General features: G+C 44.5%; 1 protein-coding gene and 1 pseudogene across 1 annotated transcript in view; both read right to left on the reverse strand.

Moving 5' to 3' along the window:
• Positions 1 to 24,609, reverse strand: part of LOC126365893 (uncharacterized) — a 468,728-nt gene that overhangs the window by 311,051 nt on the left and 133,068 nt on the right. The window lies entirely within an intron of this gene.
• Positions 10,613 to 10,730, reverse strand: LOC126268251 (5S ribosomal RNA; annotated as a pseudogene).

Raw genomic sequence — 24,609 nt, forward strand, 5'->3', positions numbered from 1 at the left:
GGCGCCTGAAGCGTAAAGCCACTTACTAGGGAACCTCCCCATCGCACCCCCCTCAGGTTAAGTTATAAGTCGGCACAGTGGATAGGCCTTGAAGAACTGAGCACAGATCAATCGAGGAAACAGGAAGAAGTTGTGTGGAACTATGAAAAATATAGCAAAATATACGAACTGAGGAGTCCATGTGTAAGATAGGCAACATCGAGGAGAGTATCAGGACAGGAGCGCCGTAGTCCCGCGGTTAGCGTGAGCAGCTGTGGAACGAGAGGTCCTTGCTTCAAGTCCTTCCTCGAGTCAAAAGTTTAATTTTTTATTTTCAGACAATTATTATCTGTCCGTCCGTGTCAATTATCAAAGTTCAGGCACTCACACATAATCAACTTCGCTCTCCAAAATTCCAGGACATGTTCAGATTTGCTTGGACATACGCAAGATTTGACGGTCTGCACAAGGAAAAATTTGAAAACGTTAAAAACATATGTTTTGACAGAGCACAGGGAAAACTGTGCGACTGTGAAACTGTTGCATTCATTTGTTGCAGTTTATGTGCCAAACTCGTATGTTTTCATCACTTTTTTGGGAGTGATTATCACATCCACAAGAAAACCTAAATCGGGCATGGTAGAAGAATCTTTTTACCTATTCGCCAAGTGTACAAGTCAGGTGGGTCGACAATATATTCCTGTCATCTGACGGAAATGCCGTCACCAGTGTCGTATAGAATATATCAGACATGTTTATCCGTAGAAGAATCGGTTGACCTATGACGTTACGATCAAATGTTTTCGGTTCCCATTGGAGAGGCACGTCCTTCCGTCTACTAATCGCACGGTTTTGCGGTGCGGTCGCAAAACACAAACACTGAACTTACTACAGTGAACAGAGGCGTCAATGAACGGAAAATTAAGAACGTAATCTTTTCACTCGAGGGAAGACTTGAACCAAGGACCTCTCGTTCCGCAGCTGCTCACGCTAACCACGGGACCACGGCGTCCCTGTCCTGATACTGTCCTTGATGTTGCCTATCTTACACATGGACTCCTCAGTTTGTATATTTTACTTATTTTTTTCATGGTTCCACACAACTTCTTCCTGTTTTCTCGAGTGATTTGTGTTCAGTTTTTCAAGGCCTATCCCCGTGCCAACGTATAACTAAATCTGAGGGGGGTGCAATGGGGGGTTCCCTAGTAAGCACGGTGCTTTAAGGAAGGCATCTTGCATCGCCCTTTGCAGACAGCACGCGACGTACACGGAGCCTGGGCGACTGAATGGCGCCTGAAGCGTAATGCCAATTAGAACAACGCTGTGATTTATCACGCGCGTAGCGTGCCTGTGGACCTTCAGCCAGTGCAGATCACGCGAAACCCGATCGCAGTCTCGCACTGCAAAACGTCTTGGGATGACCCTAGACAGACACCTCATCTAGAGGCCGCATATCAGAGAGGTAATAGATCAAGCGCTTGGCCGTATACGTGCGCTTTACCCTTTACTAAATCCTATGGACAGGTCAACTGTACCCTCGCACTGCGGCATCACGCTATATCTGGTACTGACTCGCCAGTGCTAGAGTTGCTTGCTTGTTGTTGGACAGGGATGTATGGGCGCACACGACGGAGATGTCTTCAGCGCCCGCTCAGTAACAGATTGAGATGGGTGTCAAGAAAATACAAAGAACAGTAAGATAAAACAGAACGTAAAACACAGGTAACTAGGTTGGAAAAATATGTGCCTACCGTCAGCAGCTCGTGGTCGTGCGGTAGCGTTCTCGCTTCCCGCGCCCGGGTTCACGGGTTCGATTCCCGGTTAGGGATTTTCTCTGCCTTGTGGTGACTGAGTGTTGTGTGCTTTCCTTGGGTTAGTTAGGTTTAAGTAGTTCTAAGTTCTAGGGGACTGCTGACCATAGATGTTAAGTTCCTCAGTGCCCACAGCCATTTTAACCATTTTATGTGCCTACCCACACCGAAACGTGGGACGAAGCAAGCCGTCAGCAGTAAAACATGACAACGCAAGAAGAAAGTGGTAGAGGGAGCTAAAACAATGTAGTAGATGGAAGTGACTGGCTGACCGCAAGGAAAAAAGGGAGGAGCCAGCCACTAAAACTTCCAGCCTAAAAGTTTAGGCAAGAGTCCAGACACATCACAAAACTTTAAAACCCTAGACACACCACGCCAGTGCTAGAAACGCGGCCGTGGTGCGGGAGGACGCAGCAGACGATCACGTAAGTCCGCTGCAAGGACCGCACGACAGAGTAGCGACTCGCCGTTCATCTCCCACACGACTTCCCGACTCGAGAGTTGCACAGAATTACCGGGATACCACTAATGCGAGACCGGTTTGAACAGATTGCTAGCCAGTTTTACGAAACGTCGCAGCAGCCAGAAAACAGGCTTATCGCGCATCTGGGCTGCCAGATACACAGGAGGGGGACCACTCGATGACCCGACCTGCCACGGCAGTGACCAATCTCGTGGTAAAAACAGGATTAAAACCCTTAGAAGACATGTTGTAACGGAAGAGAGGACAAACACGGAATGTTAGTCCAAAAAAAAGCAATGGTTAAGAAATGAGGGAACAGTGTGAAGTATTTCGCTTGAGCGACTAAAGGCAGAAAGGAAGCCTCTCTAGATTAAGGACGAGAGCCAGAGAGTTTTAATCAGTCAAGTATTGCAGTCAGAAACTGTGTACGTGTCTTGAGGCAGGCTAACTCAGACGGCACCGTCACTAGACTATACTCATCCCGTATTTCAGAACGACAGCACTTAGCGACATCCGGCCGCGGTGGTCTCGCGGTTCTAGGCGCTACAGTCTGGAACCACGCGACCACTACGGCCGCAGGTTCGAATCCTGCCTCGGGCATGGATGTGTGTGATGTCCTTATGTTAGTTAGGTTTAAGTAGTTCTAAGTTCTAGGGGACTGATGACCACAGCTGTTAAGTCCCATAGTGCTCAGAGCCATTTGAACCATTTTAGCGACATCCAATAAACATTGCACGTAATTTCACCCCGCCACAGTCCGCCCTCCGTAGCTGAGTGGTCAGCGCGACAGTCGGTCAATCCTAAGGGCCCGGGTTCGATTCCCGGCTGGGTCGGAGATTTTATCCGCTCAGGGACTGGGTGTTGTGTTGTCCTAATCATCATTTCATCCCCATCGACGCGCAAGTCGCCGAAGTGGCGTCAAATCGATAGACTTGCACCAGGCGAGCGGTCTACCCGACGGAAGGCCTTTAATACCAACTGTATCCGAAACAGCGTTTGCAGACACTATTCAGATACACCATTGAATGTACCTGCTAAATTATATCATTGTACTAAAGGTACTTCAAGAGGTACGATGTCATCAACGTTGAGACGCGTGGAAAACTAGGCTTCCTTAAAACGGAGCCCCAATGTTCGGTTCTTTAGAGTGAGGCGTCGAGGCGTAGGACGGGTAGTCCTAAACGAATCGAACTCTAGCCTTCCCGGTTTCGGTCGTGCAGTTTCTCTAAATCATTTTAGACGAAGACTTCCTTCAAGATGACCGAAGGCTACTACAGCCCTCTGCTCGTCCAATTAAGCTAGTGTTCCCTCTCTACTGATCTGGGTATCGAGGGCACGTTAAATTCTGTTCCCTTGTCTCTCCTCCTGCACCGAAATTATCAAGCTCCCACTACTTATGTTAGAGTGGCTGGCTGTCCGCATATTAGGTCTTGCATTCGATCCCTAACGCGCTCGTAATTGTTTTGCGGAGAGTCGATGTCTTCTCATCTGTGAGGCCACCACTTCAACAGAGACCCATGGGCATAACTGCGCTGGTTGCTAATCGTGAAATTCCCGTTAATCGAAAGACATGTACCAAGCAACGTAAGACTATGTGCTCTTGCAGAGTCCATGTGGTAGGAATGTCTGTGGAAGGAGCATTCTGATGCGCAACGCAGAATTTTTGTGGCCAGCATACGATGACTCCAAAACTCAGGTGACTGTGGCAAGGCGTAGCACTTCCCCTTAAGCGGTCAGCAGATTTCGAATGTCATTGCATCGCTTGTATAGACCGATTCAAAGTACCGTGGATTTTGTAATCGCGGACAGTATATATCTCGACACTTGGCATCCGATATATGGATGGAACTAGGCTTGAAACTACGAGGAAATAACTGCAACGGCATTTCACCTGTTCGCAACATTCGTCTTATCTCAGATGTCAATTTTTGTTTTTTGTTTTGTTAGAACAAGATAAAGAGTAGTCACCGCTACTTTTTTGGTACTTTACTGCATTTTATCGGATGCAGAATCTCTGTTGCAATACACTATATTGTAGCGGCGTTGCGAAATGGGTTCCTTGAAACTCAACGTGAAAGAGTCCCGAAGAAATTCCGATTTTGAGGTATGACATGCAGCTAAGGAAAGAGCTGAACATATTAAACATCCTCACCGAAATACAAGAAAAACAGAAGAAATTGGAAGCAACACCTCGAAAGGAACAGTGGAGAAAGACAACCTCCCCAGATGAGAATATTTAAGCCAGTTGGAGAAGGGTACCGTTACAGGCTGCACAAAAACAAGGACCTAATGGCTGATGTGAGGATGATATGATGACGATGACTTGCAACATATTAGCGATTTATAGCACTTTGAATTGTTTTTCTTCAGGAATGAAATTCTTTCGATTTTATGTCCTCATACAACCTTTCTTAAAACTTCGTTCATTCCAAAGGAAAGTAAAAAATTAATCGCACATAATCATTCTTCACATCATAGGTACTAGTAGAGTAGCTTATGTGACTGTTTTAAAGTAAGCATAATTACTTGGAGATCTGTACAACCCCAGGGAAATGAATCGGACTACCATACATGAATCTTACACATCTCCCGAAATGTGAGCACATTCAACGGACTGACCCGTCTCTAAGTGTATGGCGACACTGTCACGTTAATTAATCTTACAATATTAATTCTTTCCAACACTGTGCCTAGGTATTTTTGAACACACAAAGCGCCCCTCTGTAGTACGACAACCGTAATTAAAATTTTTGGAAGGTATGTTTCCCTCGTTTGACGTATTTCGATTCACATTCTTAGCGGCAATAGCCACTCTCCGTTGCTGCTACTAATAAATAAATCCGTGAAAAACAAGGAAAGTACGTTTTAAACAAAAGAAGCTTTTCGTCAATAGGAAAATCATCAATCAGAGGTAGCTTGCTAGATTGAATTGTTTGTGCATGCAGAAGGGAAGGAAAGAAGCAGACAGAGATGGTGACCAATCAGAATCCTTACAGAGTCTTGCGCCTATTATGAACGCCACCTGTTCTACATCTTCCATCAATCGTCGCTAGAAAAGTAGAACGATGTCGCTATCTGACAGAAGTGAGTTACCTCGCGGTTATCTGATAGGTACTGAGTGCATGTAAACATGTCAAAGCATACACAGAAATCTTGACCTTGTTTGATAATTTATTTCATTTCATTGCTGGGTTCATTTATCACTGGTTCATCAATCTGGTTGAAGGCAAAAGTTTTGGGAAATAGTGTTGCAATGTTTTGCTTGTGCATAAATTCTCGTGAAAGTTAAAACTTTACACCTGTGTTTGTTAAAACAGATCGTGACTCACAAGGTGTACACAGACAGCGTACGTTCGTATTCGGAGAATATCATCACCAGGTATATCTGTCGTTTGGAAGATTGATGCTACGGAACGGCTATTCATGCATACTGATTACTTCTTACCAAAAGTTGATTATTCTTATGATAATTAGCGAAAAGAAGTCAGCAATACAAATTCCAGTTTCTTTATTGTTATGTACTCATACTGTGATAACGCAAATGGTAACCAACGTTTTTAACAGTCTCCAAAAGTATTTGATACACAAATCTTTCTGACATTTCTTTTACATACGACTGCAAAATTCCCTGAAAAGTGTGACGTTACTTATGCAGCTTCTGTAATGCCTGTCTTCAGAATACGAAATAATGCCTACAAGGAAAATGGACATGGATGGCAAATGCAAACCCTGTTGCAGTTACTTCAAGATTCTGCAGAAATTTTCTGTCTTTCATCAAGAATTTGGGTCCCATCAATTCCATCAACCACTATTACGTTCACACTTATGTTCACCATCTCTATTTCTCTGTTAGCGAGAGTTCCCCTTCGCTTGTCAGTAACGGCCAAATAAAGTCTTTCTCCAACACCAACAGATTGATACTACATCGATGGCTATACTCCTCAATCCAGCTCACGAGGAGTCGCGGAGGGTACTTTGTTTATCTGTGTCACTTCCAAACTTCCCTGTTCCAGTCCGAATGATGCACGGGAAGAACCTTTGTTGGTAAGCCTTCTGTCAACTCCAATCTCTCGACTTTCACATTCATGGTCTTTGTGCAAGATATCTGTAAGATGAGTCAATATATTGGTTGGCTCTTCTAGGAACGTTATGCTTTCGTAATTTCGACAGTAAATCACACACTGATGCCCAACGACCACTAATAATACTTCATCAATTTGTTTCTGATTGGTGCGAGGTATTTCTAGCGTTGATCTTCTGATCTGTTGAAATCATCAGAAAAAATGGATACGGCAATGTATAAGTTTAGCTCCAGTGCAGATGGTGGACATTGCTTTCTTTTATCGTTCGGTCGAATACCTGGCAATATTCTTTTCTGGTCTACTCAGAAAGACAGCTCGTTAACCGCACGACTGATGAGCTTGAGACATACTCTTGCTTAAGGTCACCAATGAGTATCATAAAAAAATCTGTCATTTGAAAGTACTGGCGGATTAAAAATTTGTGCCGCAGCGGAACTCGAACCACCGACATTTGATTTTAGCGGGCAAGTGTTGAACCGACTGAACAACCCAAGCACGACTCACGACCGTCCTCACGGCTTTACTTCTGCCAGTACCTCATCTCCGACCTTCCAAGCTGCTCTCCCACATACCTTGCAGGATTAGCACTCCTGGAAGAGAAGTTATTGCGGAGACCTGACCTACTCACAATCTGCTGTTTTGTTTCCGGAATGAATTCTCACTCTGTACAGGAGTGTGCGCTGATCTGAAACTTCCTGGCTGATAAAACCGCGTGCCGGATCCGTGCCCGAACCTGGGACCTACGCCTTTCGCGGGCAAGTGCTCTACTGACTGAGCTCATTGAACACTCATTCTGCATCCTGTCAGTTCACTGTTGCCCAGATTCTGGCCGCACCTTTCTGATTTCTCACTTGTAATTATTCATATTCTTCGTCTCCCAGGACATAAAACAAGTACGAAAATTGTAATTTGCATTTTAGAAGAGAATTCTATAAACCCTCGAAGTCATAAATTGGGGGATGAAACCGGCATCTCCCAAACCGAAACTTGACTTCAGAGCCTTCGGGCATGTTTTTCATTGGGTCTGGAAAGTGTTACGAAACATCATATGGTAGCAAAAGAACACTGTGTAGGGCTAATGTCCTCAACAGCCAACGGCCTTGCCACAGTGGTAACACCGTTTCCCGTCAGATCGCCGAAGTTAAGCGCTGTCAGGCTGTTACCAGTCGCATGGGTCACCGTACGCGTCTGGCGAGCGCTGTTGGGAAGCGGGCTGCACTCAGCCCTTGAGAAGCTGCTCGACTGAGAAGTAGCGGCTCCGATCTTGAAAGCTGACAACGGCCCGGAAATCAGTATGCTGACCACATACCCCTCCATATCCGCACCCAGTGACACGTACTGTCTGAGGATGAAACGGCGGTCGGTCGGTAGTGTCGGGCCTTGCTAGGCCTGCTCGAACGGAGAGAGAGGGAATGTCCACAATGGAGCAGCTGACTGTCCACTGTTTTGAAATTTGCTGGCACATTGAAACTGTGTGTCGCACGAAGAACACAGTTTACTATGTAGTGTTCTTGGCGGGCATGAGGCGTTAAAAGTGCAGAAAACAAGCTTTCAATTACTTTCTTCCCTTCGAATCGTGGATGAAGTGGAAGCTAGGACCATCAGCAACAACTGTAAAATAACCCGGCGAACTCTGTTTTGACACAAACGTTTTCGGACACTACAACCAGGCCGCATATAGAAAATACACCACAGTAACTGTTCGACAGTTAAGCGCGAACACTGTATGTGAATCAATCTGTTCTCTGAAGCTGTTACTGCCTCTAGAAACCTGTATCCATTACGAATAGGAAAGACGCCGATAAATATTTCGTTTAAGTATTTGTAAGACCCATAGAGTACGATTCTCCGGAGTCTCGCGGTCTCACTGCATTTTAAGAAATAACACCTGCAACATCTTAACTGGACTACACCCTGCCTATTTAGCCCATGTTAATTTAGGTAAGTATTTGACCCATTTCTGAAAAAAACGTATTTGATGCAAGACCTTAGTATTTTTACTGTATGCTACATGGTGCTAAAGGAGTCAACTGTACTAAAATCTACTTTATCTATTTTATAGTTGTTAAGAAATACTTTTTCAAATATATTAACAAAAAATATTAAGTATTTTTTCTGCAGAAAATCTTTTTTGTGAACTTTCTAATGTGGTAATATTAATGAATGTGGCTTTTTATGTTGCACAAAGACTCTGAAAATTTCATTCATTTATCTATGATAATTTCTGATACAATGGGACATATGAACTGAAAATTTTAGTTTCTGGGAAATTGACTTTAAAGAAAAAACTTTTGAAATTTGTTACAGGTAATTAAAACTGTCCTACTGCATTGGCCTCTAGCAGGTCTTCCAGCTTCTTTTTCACCTTCCTGGATGTTTGTCTTGCTTTCTTGGCCATATTAGAAGCAGACATGTCTGCATTGGCTATCCTCATTTTATCGCAATGTTGCAGCCCAGTGATCATATTTTCACCAGGATTAATTCCCAGCTTTTTGAGTACCCAACACTTTCCAATATTACCACAACTGAATGTAATAACAGCATCATAAACTCCTACTTTCGTTGCATGCATGCCTACAAATACAGTTTTAGAAAGACGGTTCCAAATTATGCCGTTGAAACATTCATTTGGGTTCTGTGTCTGCCCATGCAGACATTTCCTTAGATGGTCAGGAGGAGCCAAGTCTCTGAAAATAGGTTTAATTGCTGTAATAACAGCAGCAGGAAGAGAATACTGGCGAGAATAAGGTTCTCAAGTTGCCTGAGCCCTGTTGTATTTGCACCACGAGTTTTCTCCTGATGGACACAATCAATGACATGGGTTATCATCAGTAGAGGACTTACGGAAGAATATGGCCCAAAGATCTCTCTTTATTGCCGCCAGATTTTCTTTATTTCTCCTAATTGCCTGCCCATACTATACTTGCAAGTTTTCTATTGCAGTTTTAGTTAACCGACCCTGTCCAGTCAACGATCTTCCATCTTCTAATTATTGGCCTCTCATATCAACAGTTAGTTTTCTCAGCCTTGTTCCCAAACGTTTTTGAACACGTCCTTCACATTCTGTTTTGCTAATAATGGCATCTCCATATGGTTTACAGTCGACAGTGGGTGACAGAAAAGTGGGCGTAGCACATAAACACACTTGGTATGAAAATGCTCTTTAAATGCTCGAAAAAAATGTTTATCAGCAAAATCCGTTTCAGAGTACTTAATAAAATCTTAATCTATGGAAATATGATGCAAACCGAAAATCGATTTTTTTCTACCTGAACCAAGGTGTGGTCCCTTTAATGACATTACGGAATTTTGCATCAGATAGCTGTACGAGTGTTGACCACTCAAACAAGCAAGGAAGTCAAAGAACAAAGTTCCTCCAAAGGCGGGACACTGGCATGGCCTGAACTAGAATCAGAGAAGAGGTGGTATCGTCGCCGCGGAAACAGAGACGAGACGGGGATCTGAACCCCTCTCCTCCGCCGGCAGGACGCTGCGCCACGCGGCTGGCTTTTTCAGAGCGGAAGGAACAGGTGCCGCTCGCTCGCCGTGCCCGTGCCCGGCAAGGCCTTATGGGCGTGGCGCGAATTCTGCGTTGCGTCAGGCGGGCGGCTTTCAACATTCCCGATAGCCGTCGCGTTTCACAACTAATCCCAGACCATTTCCCCCGCAATCTGCAGGTAATGTTTCAGTAACGCAGCATCCGTGTAGTAGTCATTCAGGCGAGTACAGCTTATCCCCATGAACGGTTACCACTGTACAACATTCGTGATAACGACGTAAGCCCCAAGTAACTACTCATTGGCAGGTGACGTATGAAAAGTCCCAAGTGGTGACTGAAACCTAGCTCGACCCAAAAAAGCCAGCTCCTTTCCTTAAGAAAGCTATACAAACATGTTCTTTCACGTCACAATAACTCGATTGGCTTTTAGGGGCATAATACTAATAAATCATTAAAAGTTATTGTAAGTTTAATTTTATATTGAAAAAAAAACTTTTCAACATTAGAATCAAAGAAGCCTTTGCAAGAAGAAAAATATTATCGTGCATTTAATGGTAACGCACTGGAATGTCGAAAAGCACTCCGTCCTCAGGCAACATGTGGTCCATCGGGACCATCCGACCGCCGTGTCATCCTCAGTGAGGATGCAGATAGGAGGGGAATGTGGTCAGCTCACCGCTCTCCCGGTCGTTATGACGGTTTTCTTTGACCGGAGCCGCTACTATTCGGTCGAGTAGCTGCTCAATTGGCATCACGAGGCTGAGTGCACCCCGAAGAATGGCAACAGCGCAAGGCGGCCCCGATGGTCACCCATCAAAGTGCCGTCCATGCCCGACAGCGATTAACTTCGGTGATCTGAAGGGAACCGGTGTATCCACTGCGGTAAGGCCGTTACCTAACACAGAACCCAGTTCCTGATTGGAGGAAAATCCCCAACCCAGCCGGGAATCGAACCCGGACCCGTTTGCGCAACATTCCGTCGCGCTGACCACTGAGCTATCGCAGCGGACCACGGGATGTAGAGCAAATTCGATTTTTACTTAGCTTGAAGATAAACAAAACAGGAAACTGACAACTAACCTACATCAAAAATTACAATAACAGTAACTCATGAATTCTCGCTTCTTGTACCAAAAATGATTACGACATATTTGCCATGAAATAAATATTACAGCATTACAAGCTAACTGTCACTGCGAAGATAAAAAAAGTTTTGTGCACTTATTTTGAAATAGAACAAAACTGATGTTTCTAACAGCTAGGAAAACTGCAGTAACTGTTATTTCTTAATTCTTAGCGGCCGTAGCTAAACATAAATACAGGAAACTTATTACATTCAACAATCTGGGCGTGGTACGCAACGTTATTTTTGTAAACATGTTTGTTGCAAATTGAAAACCTAACACGGCTTTGTAGTCACAACTTCGACAGAAATTGCATCTGGCACGTTTGGGGTTTGTTTTCCAGTAGTGGAACTTCGTATATAAGAATGTCCTGTTTGTATTATTCTAAAAACGACCGCTGATTGTTCATTTCGTGGTAGCTTTTTTTTCTAGCCTCAGTATAAGGAGTGACTAGGATTATTCCCACTTCATCAAGAAATTGTTGTAGACAATGCTTTGAATGTGAAGAAGCTCATGTGTTAGATCGATGAAAAAACTGCACGCCTTGATTTTTCCAGTTTATGTACCATATAACTTTCCTGTATTGATTTGTTTTCAAAACATAAATAGTAGTACTACTGCATAGTATCAATATTTTCATCGTACATTTTGAGGACTTACTCGGTATTATATTGTTTGAATGAACAACGTCCCATCGAAGCTACCAGTTATTCATCTATGATTACATTAACTATGTGCCGGGGCTATACATGTAGTTTCGAAAGTATTTCAACCCACTTTCCCAACAGAATTCTTGATAGAATTTGTCATTTGCTGTCGATAGTTGCGTCAGACTTTAAACACTCGGGTCATATAGACTAGCGTAACGAATTAAGCCACAACAAGAGGAAAAATATCTATTTTGTCATTTGAACCTTATGCTATGCAGAATGTATAGAAAAACAAAGCCATGACGTTTCGAGCCCTAACATTATGGAAGAATAAACTCCTTTCCGCGCCATATTGAGCCAAAGATAACAGCAGAGTACTAAGAAAGCAGATTAAGGGCGTGGCAGACGCATGACAAATATTTTTCACGGCAGTGCTAATACTCTAAAAAGTCTCTGACGAACCGCACGTATTCCGTCACCCGTCATCAACACAAAAATATTTTCAGCCAGACATAATGGTTATTTACGCAACATCTTGACGACTGCTCGTATCAACACGCGGTTTCTGTCAATCGCTGCACAAAACTATGCATGCCACGGTTTTACGACTTATCAGGATGATGCGTTTATGAGTTGTGAGGGAAATCAGGGTCACTTCCTTTTTGTTTTGAGAGAGAGAGAGAGAGAGAGAGAGAGAGAGAGAGAGAGAGAGAGATCATCAAAGACGGACTGTAACTGATTTGCAGCGTGACAATGACAAGAATCAGTGGCGGCCTTGATGATCGTGTCATCATGACAGTCTCTGAAATGCTTTTCAGAAAAGCCAACGTAAAAGTAGGTTTTGAATCTGATTCGTTCCAAGTATGGCGGGACAGTAAACTGATAGCAACAATTACTCGTGTTGTTTCTTATATTCAGTGTAGATATCAAAATCAAGAGGTGTACCTGACTGTAGTCTCATATAACGCTCATTTTTATGTCATTTCTTCTCAGAATGAAACACTAATGTGTGCATTGACTTTTCCGCGTTCAACTGCATGTGTCTCCTTTGTTTAGTGTATTAGCGTAGTAATATTCTAAAGTAAAATGAAGAAGTTAGAGTGACATTATATTTTCTCTACAATGTGTAAATTTGAGAGTAACTTTTGTACGCGGGCAGTCAGCGCTTCAGTATTTACGACGCCAATTTCACATCGCTAGTTCTAAACAGCTGAGCGCCTAAGAGGTACGAGAGATATAAAAACGAACGAAGGCTACAGTTTGACGTCCAGCCAACGAAGAGGTCATTAGAGAGGTTGGAACAAGCTTAGCTGAAGAACAGTTAGGACGTACTCAACGGAACCATCCCGGCTTTTGCCTGAAGCGGTTGAGAGAAAGCGCGGCGGTCAGGAGATGGCCGGACAACAGACACTCCAGCTTAGCTGCGCCTTATCTTTACGCTGACCCCGTCTCGGAAACTAAGAGCTATCGGAGCCAAGGCTATTCGAACAACTGCTTACTGTTGTAAGACAGGAACGCCCCGCAAGAACGACCGTTTCCTCTTACGCCATTCACATGAAATGGAGGTTAAACACGCAATTTAGCATAAATATTAATACTGCATTTCCGCAGTTATAAGCTGTAGCGGGACTTCGATTTTCGCCGCGCTACACTCGTTCCCTCAGGTAAAAATTCTACCGTCGCAGCCGTATGAGCGCTCGACGGCAGAGAGTAACTCTTTTTTGTTTTCTATCAGTTTCTTGATTGTCTCTCTAGAGAGCGGAAGCTTAATGCAGACGTGATCTGATTAAGACGAAAAAACTTATTAATGTGTAGACATTGTGGAAGTTGTTATGAAACTCTGAGGATGGAGAGAAGCAACTAAAATAAATTGCATTTAATATCAAGACGGTTTTGGATACATTAGAAATTCCTGGACAATGAAACTTATTGCAAGATTTCGGAGCAGACTTTTCACGCAGAAATGAAGGAGATTTTTGAAGACCTGGACGCCGCACGAAAGAAGACAAGTTAACCTGGTAAAGGATGAACTCTTATCTACGCCATTTCCCCCTGTCAGTTACATTTTGTTATTCCCTGTTTCTTTTTCAATAATTTTTGTAGTGGAAATTGGTTTAACTTTTGCTCAAAAACGCCACAAGGACCACCCCAACAATAGCTTTTCCGAATCACGAAGTCCGATAGCTTTTCTGTAATACGAAGTCCGATTTGCTTTTCATTCTTTCCCTTTTTCACGGTCATTTACGATTTTAAAAGCCCCTTTTTATTCACCATTTCTTCCCACACTTTCAACCTTTTCTTTTCTTTTCTTCTCTTCTCTTTTTTATTTTTTTATTAACCACTACAAAGCTTTCTTTTCTGCCCGTACTTTTAGTACGGAAAAGCTTTGTTGTGATACCATGACACTTGAGCTCCTTCCGCCGCGCGGTCTAGGGCGTCTTGTCAAGGTCCGAGCTCCCTCCCCCCCCCCCCCTCCCCCCTTCCCCCACCCCTCCGTCCGAGGTTCGAGTCCTCCCTCGGGCATGCGCGTGTGTGTCGTCCTTAGAGTAAATTAGTGTAAGTTAGATTAAGTAGTGTGTAAGCTAGGGACCGATGACCTCAGCAGTTTGGTCCCCTAAGACCTTATCATAAATTTCCAAACTTGAGTTCCTCTACACACTTGACACTGACCTGCAGAGTGTAGAGGTATTTGCAAGCCATTTTTACCCAGACATGGATCGAGTTAATATATCATAATCTCAAACTATGTCATCAAGTTGCTAACCACTGAGTACACTTTGTCACGGACGGACGCATGCAAAAAGTTTCCGGGTTAGAAGTTTTATAGCTGAATGTAGACGTACAGTCTGTCTAACGTATGTGGTCACTATCATATTACAAGCGATTCGAGATATCGAAAACTAATTTCTCGAACAAATGACAGAGTGTTGTGTGGCGTGTTATTTGGTGCGTACCTCATAAATAACACTTTATGCACCAAGGCAGTGGAGCGAGTACAGTACATGTTTTTAAAGCGACAATGTCTTTTGTGAAAGGGTTAGCAAGTACTTAAATTGAGGCATGAAGCTATCGACACTTGACAAAATTAGTAACGGAACGTCGAGACCAAAAAAAGAGAGAGAGAAAAGCGGGGAGACGCGTAGTAAAGCTGAAGGCCACAACAGCCAGCAACTCGCCGTTCCCTGCTTCACAGCTCTTTTAAGTGGCAATAAAGGCAAGACAGTGTGTTATTCCTGTAGCCGTGGCTCTGGTTTTGTTTTTCATTTCCGACTTTCTTACAAACTTTTAACTGCAAATTTTACTTTAGCAGCGCTCGATTTCTGTCAAAAAAGTACATAACCGTCATAGAGCTGCTTCAATATCGCAGATGCGAGAAAATCGCTAGCCCTGTTTCGTGGTGTCACTTGTCTGAAACTTTCTTCCCATACCACGAAAACTTCACTGAAAACGTGATGGCCTGGTCAAGTGGAACGAACTGTCTAGTCCAGTTACTTCATCTTTACGCCTGAAGTTAACTGTGCGATCATGACACTATGCGGTCGGAAAAATCATCACTTATATATGTGGCTTCATTTACAGCAGAAAATATACTCTAATCCACGATGAAGGAATTATCGGAACGAGACGCAGATCGGTACATTTCATGTACATGTACAAACAAATGATTACAAATTTTGGAAACTTATGGTAAGGTTCTATGGGACAAAATTGTTGAGGTCATCGGTCCCTAGACTTACACACTAATTAATGTAACTTAAATTAACTTATGCTAAGGACAACACACACACACTCATGACCGAAGGAGGACTCGAACCTCCGAAGGGAGTTGTCGCACGAACCGTGACTAGGCCAGCAGGTCAGCAACTGGAAGCAGTTAATTCCATAAATTATGTGGGACTTGGAATTAGGAGTGATTTAAAATGGAATGATCATATAAAGTTGATCGTCGGTAAAGCACATGCCAGACTGAGATTCATTGGAAGAATCCTAAGGAAATGCAATCCGAAAACAAAGGGAGTAGGTTACAGTACGGTTGTTCGCCCACTACTTGAATACTGCTCACCAGTGTGGGATCCGTACCAGATAGGGTTGTTAGAGAGTAGAGAAGATCCAACGGAGAGCAGCGCATTTAGTAATCGCGAAAGCGTTACGGAGATGATAGTTAATGTTGAAGTTTCGAGAACATACATTCACCGAGGAGTCAAGCAGTATATAGCTGCCACCTACGTATATCTCGAGAAGAGACCGTGAGGATAAAGTGAGAGAGATTAGAGCCCACAAAGAGGCACACCGACAATCTTTCTTACCACGAACAATACGAGACTAGAATGGAAGGGAGAACCACAGAGGTATTCAAAGTACCCTCCGCCACAGACCGTCAGGTGGCTTGCGGAGTATGGATGTAGATGTAGATGTAGATGTAGATGTAGACTCCTCAGACCACGCGGCTACCCCGCGTGGCCAAATGATTACATTTTCAGAAAAACTGGATGATTTATTCAAGAGAAAGAGGTTCACAAATTGGGCAAGTCAATAACGCGTTGGCTCACCTGTGGCGCTTATGCTTACGCTCGCGCTTCGAATTCATTGATAAATTGGTTCAGTGCCTACGGGCTCTCAACGGCGAGGTTATCGGCGCATTCGCTGATTGTCGGATGTCCTCCTGGGGGATTTCGTGCCAGATTCTGTCGAAAATGGCGTGTTAGATGGTGGAAATCCGCCACCGGTTGGAAGGCGCCACCCATAACGCTCCAAACGATCTCGGTTGGGGAGAGATCTAAAAAATAGCCTCAAGTACTGTGAGATATGGAGGGGCATGTGGTCAGCTCACCTCTCTCCCGGCCGTATGTCAGTTTACGAGACCGGAGCAGCTACTTCTCGAACAAGTAGCTCCTCAGTTTGCCTCACACCCTCTGACTGGAACCGTTGTTAGCACTGCGGCAAGGCCGTTGGCAGAGATGGCTATTACTTCACTGATGCGACATCCCTGTGAACACAGTGGTAGGTTGTCGTGACCCCCCCCTCCCCCCCCTCCCCCACACACACAGTTTAGCCTGTAGGCGAAGTACTGGTGCTAAACTGTGTTCGCATTGACCCTGTGTCGATAATCATGTTGTACAAATGGAGATGATGTCTTAACTATTGACGACGCCTTTGGCACAATTGTTTTATTAATCTCCATTGCAGGATGTAATTTTAGATTTTTTACTTCTCATGAAGGTATATTTATATATACCGAAGCCTTGGTCAAGAATTTTAATAAATCTTTATCCTGCAACTGTTTTGGCTGTCATCATTTACCGTGAAGAATTTTTTTCCTACTTTTTTTTTTTTTTTTTGCTTCCTGGAGCGTATTCTATGTGGAAGACGTTGGCGTGGTACTCACTCTCAAGTTTCCTGCAAATCGAGAGACAAGTTTAACCATTTAAGTGCAGGAATACTCCCGGTAAAGCAAAAGAGCATACCTGATTTTCGTAGGTGAAGCGTTTCAGGAAGATGCATTTCAGCAGTCGGAACTCAGCACAGTGGAAGATGTGTTTAAACAGCAGGACATCAGTTCCCAGACAGAGGTCAGCTTGGCCACTCCGCTAGGTAATGCAGCCCCTCACCTCACACGGTAGGCGACCAGCGCTCTCGCCTTCTTCCATTCCCACGGAGAGGCTGCGTCGTCCGCGCGTCCAGGGCGGACAGTCTTGAGTTCCACGCCTCTCCTATGCCGCGCGGCGGCAGCGCGTTACTTCGTTATCGCCTGCTGCTGGAATTCCGGGTCAAGAGCCCCGCCCGTGCCACCGAATGTGGCGCCACCGCGGGCATTCCGTATCTGTCTGTCCTGTAGCCGCCACTTTCCCTCAAAGGTCAATGGCACGCATAATGGCTCTCGTCAGACGAGTTGAAGCCACCGGCGGATAGCCACGGCGTGCGCCTAATCTCCCTTTATTTTCTCTCTGCCACTGGCGGAAAGTCTGTTGTTTTATTTCCTGTTGACAATTAAAAAAAATCTATGTGCGCTGTTCAGTTCCGCGCCGTGGATTTTTCGTGAAAATGTCACGATGAAATCATAACAAGTGTTTTGTTTAAGTATGTAATTGTGATCACCAATCTCTTTAATGGGGAGGTTTTGCTATCTTTTGGTTCAAAAAATCGATTTTTTTTTTTTAAATTGCATTTTTGGATGCATAGAAGTGTTTAGAATCCACCCCTGAAACGGATTTTCCGAATACAGAACGGAAATGTTTGTTATTCGTGGTTGAATAAAAAAATGCACCTGCCTGAAATCGGCCTTCTTCACGCAGCGCTATTTATGTTTCCTATGATCCGAATAACGTACAAGCCCTAAAGAATCTTAAATACTTCGCCAACGTCAACTCAATTTTGATTTCAGATGAGCCGTCTGACCTGTGACATACCGGGCGTTGAAGTCTACATCGAAATTTTGTTTTGTTCCGACGTCACTTCCGCCTTTGCTGTTCGACATTTCCGGTCGGAAAAATCCCAGTTTGTAGAGGAGATAGCAATAAACATTTTGACCAAATTTGACATTGATATCTATAACACATACTGAGAAAAAAAATCTCAAAGAACATGCTTTTTTCTGGACAAATATAGTAAGCCTCCCCTTATTACAATGATTACACAAAGCAGTATACTGGTTACCGAACACCGAGCGAGGTGGCGCAGTGGTTAGCACACTGGACTCACATTCGGGAGGACGACGGTTCAATCCCGTCTCCGGCCATCCTGATTTAGGTTTTCCGTGATTTTCCTAAATCGCTTGAGGCAAATGCCGGGATGGTTCCTTTGAAAGAGCACGGCCGATTTCCTTCCCCATCCTTCTCTCACCCGAGCTTGCGCTCCGTCTCTAATGACCTCGTTGTCGACGGGACGTTAAACACTAATCTCCTCCTCTTCCCCTCTGGTTACCGAATATATAAAGCACAAGGTCGGAATGTCCCTCAACGCTGTGTGCCCGATGCGGCAGCTACGTAGTCGCTTTGTGCCGTTTTTTCATTTCCCTTTCGACGTTGTCGTAGCTCTCGCATTCGCTCGGCACTGGACTTTCTGCTTTCTGGATTCCTTTCTGATTTACATTTTCAATAATTCCAGTCATATTTACGAGTCGCTAATACCGACCATATTTACGAGTCGTATGAGACGACATCTTTCATTATTTTGCAACTTTCAATTTAATATCTGTTTTCACTTATATTCCGCCTAATATTTCTATTGTCTCACTTAGTCGGCCGGTGTGCCCGTGCGGTTCTAGGCGCTTCAGTCTGGAACCGCGTGACCGCTAAGGTCGCAGGTTCGAATCCTGCCTCGGGCATGGATGTGTGCGATGTCCTTAGGTTAGTTAGGTTTAAGTAGTTCTAAATTCTAGCGCACTGATGACCTCAGAAGTTAAGTCGCACAGTGCTCAGAGCCATTTGAACGTGCATCAGTGTGCGTTACAGGCGTTACAGTCGCAGATAGTGAACATGGGCCCGGGCAAGGTGTGCCCGGCTTTACTCGTAAAGCTGTATCATCAAAACAACGGCAACAGTGTTGCCGCTCTTCGCGATTATCGACGCTTTAAAGAGATACGGAGAGGTCCTGTTTCCGCACTGGGGTCCAAGAAGCACGATTCGGAAGTTCGGAGGGCGATTTGGGGATTGCTCCAGAAGAGGACGACGGCCAGTTACGCCACAATGTGTGGAAGAAGTTCCGTAGCCATGGCTGATGATGCTAGACGGAATGTGCTATCTTCAAGCAGTGCACGAATTTCTTCACGACAGCGGAAAATTCAATCGTCCACCGTTCGAAAAGTGTTGCAAACAGTTGTGAAATGGTATCCCTACAAACTTCCAGTTTGTCGTCTATGTAGGTGATCGTCACATTGAGCAACTTTTGTTGACCCGGAACGTAAACATGGTACGCAATTAACAATTATCCCCTCATGTGGAATACAAAACGTGTTTCTTGCAATAGTATATTCGTTATTTCTCTCCCGCGTGTCCTTACAAATGTTTCCTCAATGTTTCATTGGCCGACGAGCACTCTTTTTCTGATGGGGACACCTTCAAGTAGCGAAAGTTTAATTATGACGACCATGTATACAGGGTGTTACAAAAAGGTACGGCCAAACTTTCAGGAAACATTCCTCACACACAAATAAAGAAAAGATGTGGACATGTGTCCGGAAACGCTTAATTTCCATGTTACAGCTCATTTTAGTTTCGTCAGTATGTACTGTACTTCCTCGATTCACCGCCAGTTGGCCCAATTGATGGAAGGTAATGTTGACGTCGGTGCTTGTGTTGACATGCGACTCATTGCTCTACAGTACTAGCGTCAAGCACATCAGTACGTAGCATCAACAGGTTAGTGTTCATCACGAACTTGGTTTTGCGGTCAGTGCAATGAGTTGGCAGATGCCCATTTGATGTATGGATTAGCACTGGGCAATAGCCGTGGCGCGGTACGTTTGTATCGAGACAGATTTCCAGAACGAAGGTGTCCCGACAGGAAGCCGTTCGAGGCAATTGATCGGCGTCTTAGGGAGCACGGAACATTCCAGCCTATAACTCGCGACTGGAGAAGACCTAGAACGACGAGGACACCTGCAATAGACGAGGCAATTCTTCGTGCAGTTGACGATAACCCTAATGTCAGCGTCAGAGAAGTTGCTGCTGTACAAGGTAACGTTGACCACGGCACTGTATGGAGAGTGCTACGGGAGATGGTTCAAATGGTTCAAATGGCTCTGAGCACTATGGGACTCAACTGCTGTGGTCATCAGTCCCCTAGAACTTAGAACTACTTAAACCTAACTAACCTAAGGACATCACACACATCCATGCCCGAGGCAGGATTCGAACCTGCGACCGTAGCAGGCTCACGGTTCCGGCTACGGGAGAACCAGTTGTTTCCGTACCATGTACAGCGTGTGCAGGCACTATCAGCACCCCATGTTCTTCCACCTACGCTCAATGAAGCACGTTATCATGATTTCATACGGGATACTCTACCTGTGCTGCTAGAACATGTGCCTTTACAAGTACGACACAACATGTGGTTCGTGCACGATGGAGCTCCTGCACATTTCAGTCGAAGTGTTCGTACGCTTCTCAACAACAGATACGGTGACCGATGGATTGGCAGAGGCGGACCAATTCCGTGGCCTCCGCGTTCTCCTGACCTCAACCCTCTTGACTTTCATTTATGGGGGCATTTGAAAGCTCTTGTCTACACAACCCCGCTACCAAATGTAGAGACCCTTCGTGCTCGTATTGTGGACGGCTGTGATACAATACGCCATTATCCAGGGCTGCATCAGCGCATCAGGGATTCCATGCGACGGAGGGTGGATGCATGTATCCTCGTTAACGGAGGACATTTTGAACAATTCCTGTAACAAAGTGTTTTAAGTACGTTCTGTTGCTGTGTGTTTCCATTCCATAATTAATGTGATTTGAAGAGAAGTAATAAAATGAGCTGTAACATGGAAAGTAAGCGTTTCCGGACACATGTCCACATAACATCTTTTCTTTATTTGTGTGTGAGGAATGTTTCCTGAAAGTTTGGCCGCACCTTTTTGTAATACCCTGTATCGAACATTAATTAACTTCATCATGAGCGTGCTCCAACAGATTTGATGGTCTCTCTCAATCGCGATGCACAGTGCTGGCAGTACTGCGGGGAAAGCCATTGGCACAGGTCTACGTACTGTGCGGCACGTTTCAGACAGGCGGAAGCAGAAAAAGGCAGCGAGCAGCGAGTACCGACAGCGGTGGCGCTGGGAACGGCGGAAGCGCTCGCTTTTTCCGCCCGGCCGACAGCGTAATTTTAGCGGCAACCAACAACCTCTGTCTGTCTGTCTGTGTGCGGGGGGCGTCTATGGCGTCCGGCTACCCTCTCTCCGTGGTGGGCGGCGATCCGTGAAGCCAACACTGCAGCTGACCGCGCGAACTAATTCTGGGTAATCCCCGGCTACCCGCAGGCACGTACAGTCCCCACTAGATATGGGAAAAGTCGTTCATCCTTGGGAACCAGTTCACTGGTGATCGCTTCTTTTTGGAAACCGTTCATTTTTACTCGTTCACCGTTCATTGTGCTTGGTATGTGGTTCTTATGAAAAATTGAAAATTAGTAGCATAGGTGACTGAAGATGGAAGGCGCCAATACGGGGCACTTGCCTCCGCCTTGGAGTACAGAGTTTTTATTCGTAACAGAATTCTCACACACTTGTAATTTTCGTGATTCTGCAAAACATCTCGTTTAGCCAACTGTAGCGTTATGCGACTGATCGCAGTGAAATAAGGTGGAGCACGGTAAACCGGCCCCGAGTACAGAATGCTCGCCAATCACGCACGATTTGTTGACCGCTATGAGCAGAATAGATAAACACGTAATAATTAGGCAGTGAAGAAATGACAAATAAGCTAATGCAAACAACTTCGAAACAATAGACGACGATTGGTAAGCGACAATGAGCAGTCTAGTACTCGGGGCCGATTTTTCGTGCGCCACCCTGTACCACTGAAATAATATTGTAGGAGTTATCATATTCTCTTTACAAAAAGTGACACGATACAATCGTTTACGAAGCGCGGGCTTCATTCGGTTGTAAGGCGGTCTGCCTTCCATAACAATGAACATTCTCTTTTACCTTGGACCAAAAAAGGACGGAAAATGGCCACTCGTTTGTGCCGTGTCGACGTCCTTTGCATGTGTAATAACAAAAAAATCTTGCCTTTTTACAAGCATTTCTTCTGCTGTTTATCGAAATAGTGAAGTAAGGTGATACGCCGTTTAGTTACCTGAAAAGATGTATGTATCACATACCACGTAATTTTTATGTAGTTTACGTGATTATAAAATACATTTTAATTACCGGTCGTGGACGCTGAATAGAATACCAAAAGAACCAGAAGTTCAGAGTAAAAAAAAAAAAAAAAAAAAAAAACAGATCTAGAATGGGCGTGTGAAGCTAACGAAACGAAAAACTCGTTACTGAACTATGAGCAGCCGGCAGTGGAACTGCGACGCGAAGAAGGACGAGTCCGGCTGAGAGAGAACGAGACCGAGACTGACGGGAACGGGACCGAGGCTGGAACGAGACCGGCCGACGTGCCGTTGCGGGAACGAGACCGACCGTTTCCCGTTCCCGGGAACTGAAAGTAGAAAGCCGCAACCGAAGTGAAGTATGAAAGACCGTTCCTTAGAATTCGCTCCTCGCTCGTTCCGTTCATTTTCGTGAAGCGTTCCTTTGGACCCGGTAGTTCGCGAAGGACCCATCTCTAATCGCGACACAAATTATGTAGACCGAACTGAAATTAAAGTTACTTTCTGATTCTGTTCCATCTGCCATGCCGACAAACAGATCATATTTCGATAATGACGACACGAAACATAAGATGGCATGTATGTGAAGAACGTCAGCTTTTTACAAGCTAAGATTTAACGGCTTTGTGATATTACAGTGGATGAAAACACAATAACCAAGGCGCACAAGGACAAACTTTGTGATCCGTGGTACGGACAATACAGAACTGTGAAACTTGCAGAGCAGTTACGTGATCTAAAAAAATGACGTCAATTAACTCACCGTGATACTTTCCACCAGGTCCTATCTTTCCATCTATGTTATTAAAATCTAGCTGCAGGGATAAGGAAGAGAGATAATTGATTTTCAAATGTTTTACGTACAACAAATACTTTTCCAGGTCTGAAGGATGTCCCGAAGAGTTAAAAATGTTTGGAACAGAATTTAGACCTTACTTCTTTACCAGCCAGTTTATCAAAATACTGGCAAGTACAACTTTTGCTAGGCGTCATTCTGTCTGCTCATTCAGTAATTATTGCACTTACACTGTTTCAAAAAATAATACCAAAAAAAATAATATGTCGGGTCGTGAAAACAGGCGGATTCGAAGCGAGCGAACTGTGAAAAGAACATTGCACTCTTTCGCGAAATGTAGCAAATGTTTTCTTACACTCACCTTCCCAGTCGCAAGTACGTCGCTCTTTCGTTTGTCGGCCTGTTGGTGTTGTTGAGAACGTTACAACAGGGTCATGCGGCCAAAATTCTGGGTGAATAATAAAACGACACCTGCTACAAAGTACTGGTATGAGCAAGTGTATCAATTGAAAGGATTCGAATAAAAAAGTATGAGTGTCGAGAGGAAAGTACTGGATAAATAAAGCGAAGTAGCGATACTTTTTTTGGGAAACCTGCAATAAACATCTTATCTCTGTGTGTAGTATAACAGCAGGCCGCTGCCTCGTTGTGTGTGCCTGTTCCTATGAGATCGTTGCGAAGCAGGAAGAGCTCTCGCGCATCCATTAGGTGACACAGTCTCTACAGGGTGAAAAGTATTTAAACCGACAAACTCTGGGAGGTTGTAGGGGACATCAAAACAAATATTTTTCCCTAATGCCATTTTTTTCTTATGAGGGGTATTTAAACCGGTAGAGGAAGATTTCTCTGGCGGCAAATTAATTAAACCAACAAACACTTTTCCATTTTTTATGACCAAGAGACAACACATTAACACAACCCAATTTCAATTACAGTAGATTTTGAAAAATGCGTCCATTGACATGTAGACAAAGGTTACCTGTCGGATCATGTTCTGTCTGACACGGGCAAAAATCCCAGGAGTATCCTGAATTGTTCCTGCTTCTGCTACTATCCGGGCAACCAGATCCTCTTCTGATGCAACAGGAGTTGCGTAAACAGGGTTGTGCATCTCCCCACACACAAAAAAGTCCAGAGGGGACATATCTGGGGATCGAACAGAGCATGGTACAGGACCACCTCTGCCAATCCACGTTTCTGTGAACCGTCGGTCCAGGAATCGACGCACATGACGACTGAAATGTGCCGGCGCCCCGTCATGTTGGAACCACATGCGTTGTCATGCAGGGAGCGGGACGTCTTCCAGCAATTCTGGCAACGCTCTGGCGAGAAAATTGTAATAGTGCCTGCCATTTAATGGTCTAGGTAGCAGACACGGCCCAAT

The sequence above is a fragment of the Schistocerca gregaria genome, chromosome 4 (assembly GCF_023897955.1).
Source record: "Schistocerca gregaria isolate iqSchGreg1 chromosome 4, iqSchGreg1.2, whole genome shotgun sequence".
Taxonomy (NCBI): Eukaryota; Metazoa; Arthropoda; class Insecta; order Orthoptera; family Acrididae; genus Schistocerca; species Schistocerca gregaria.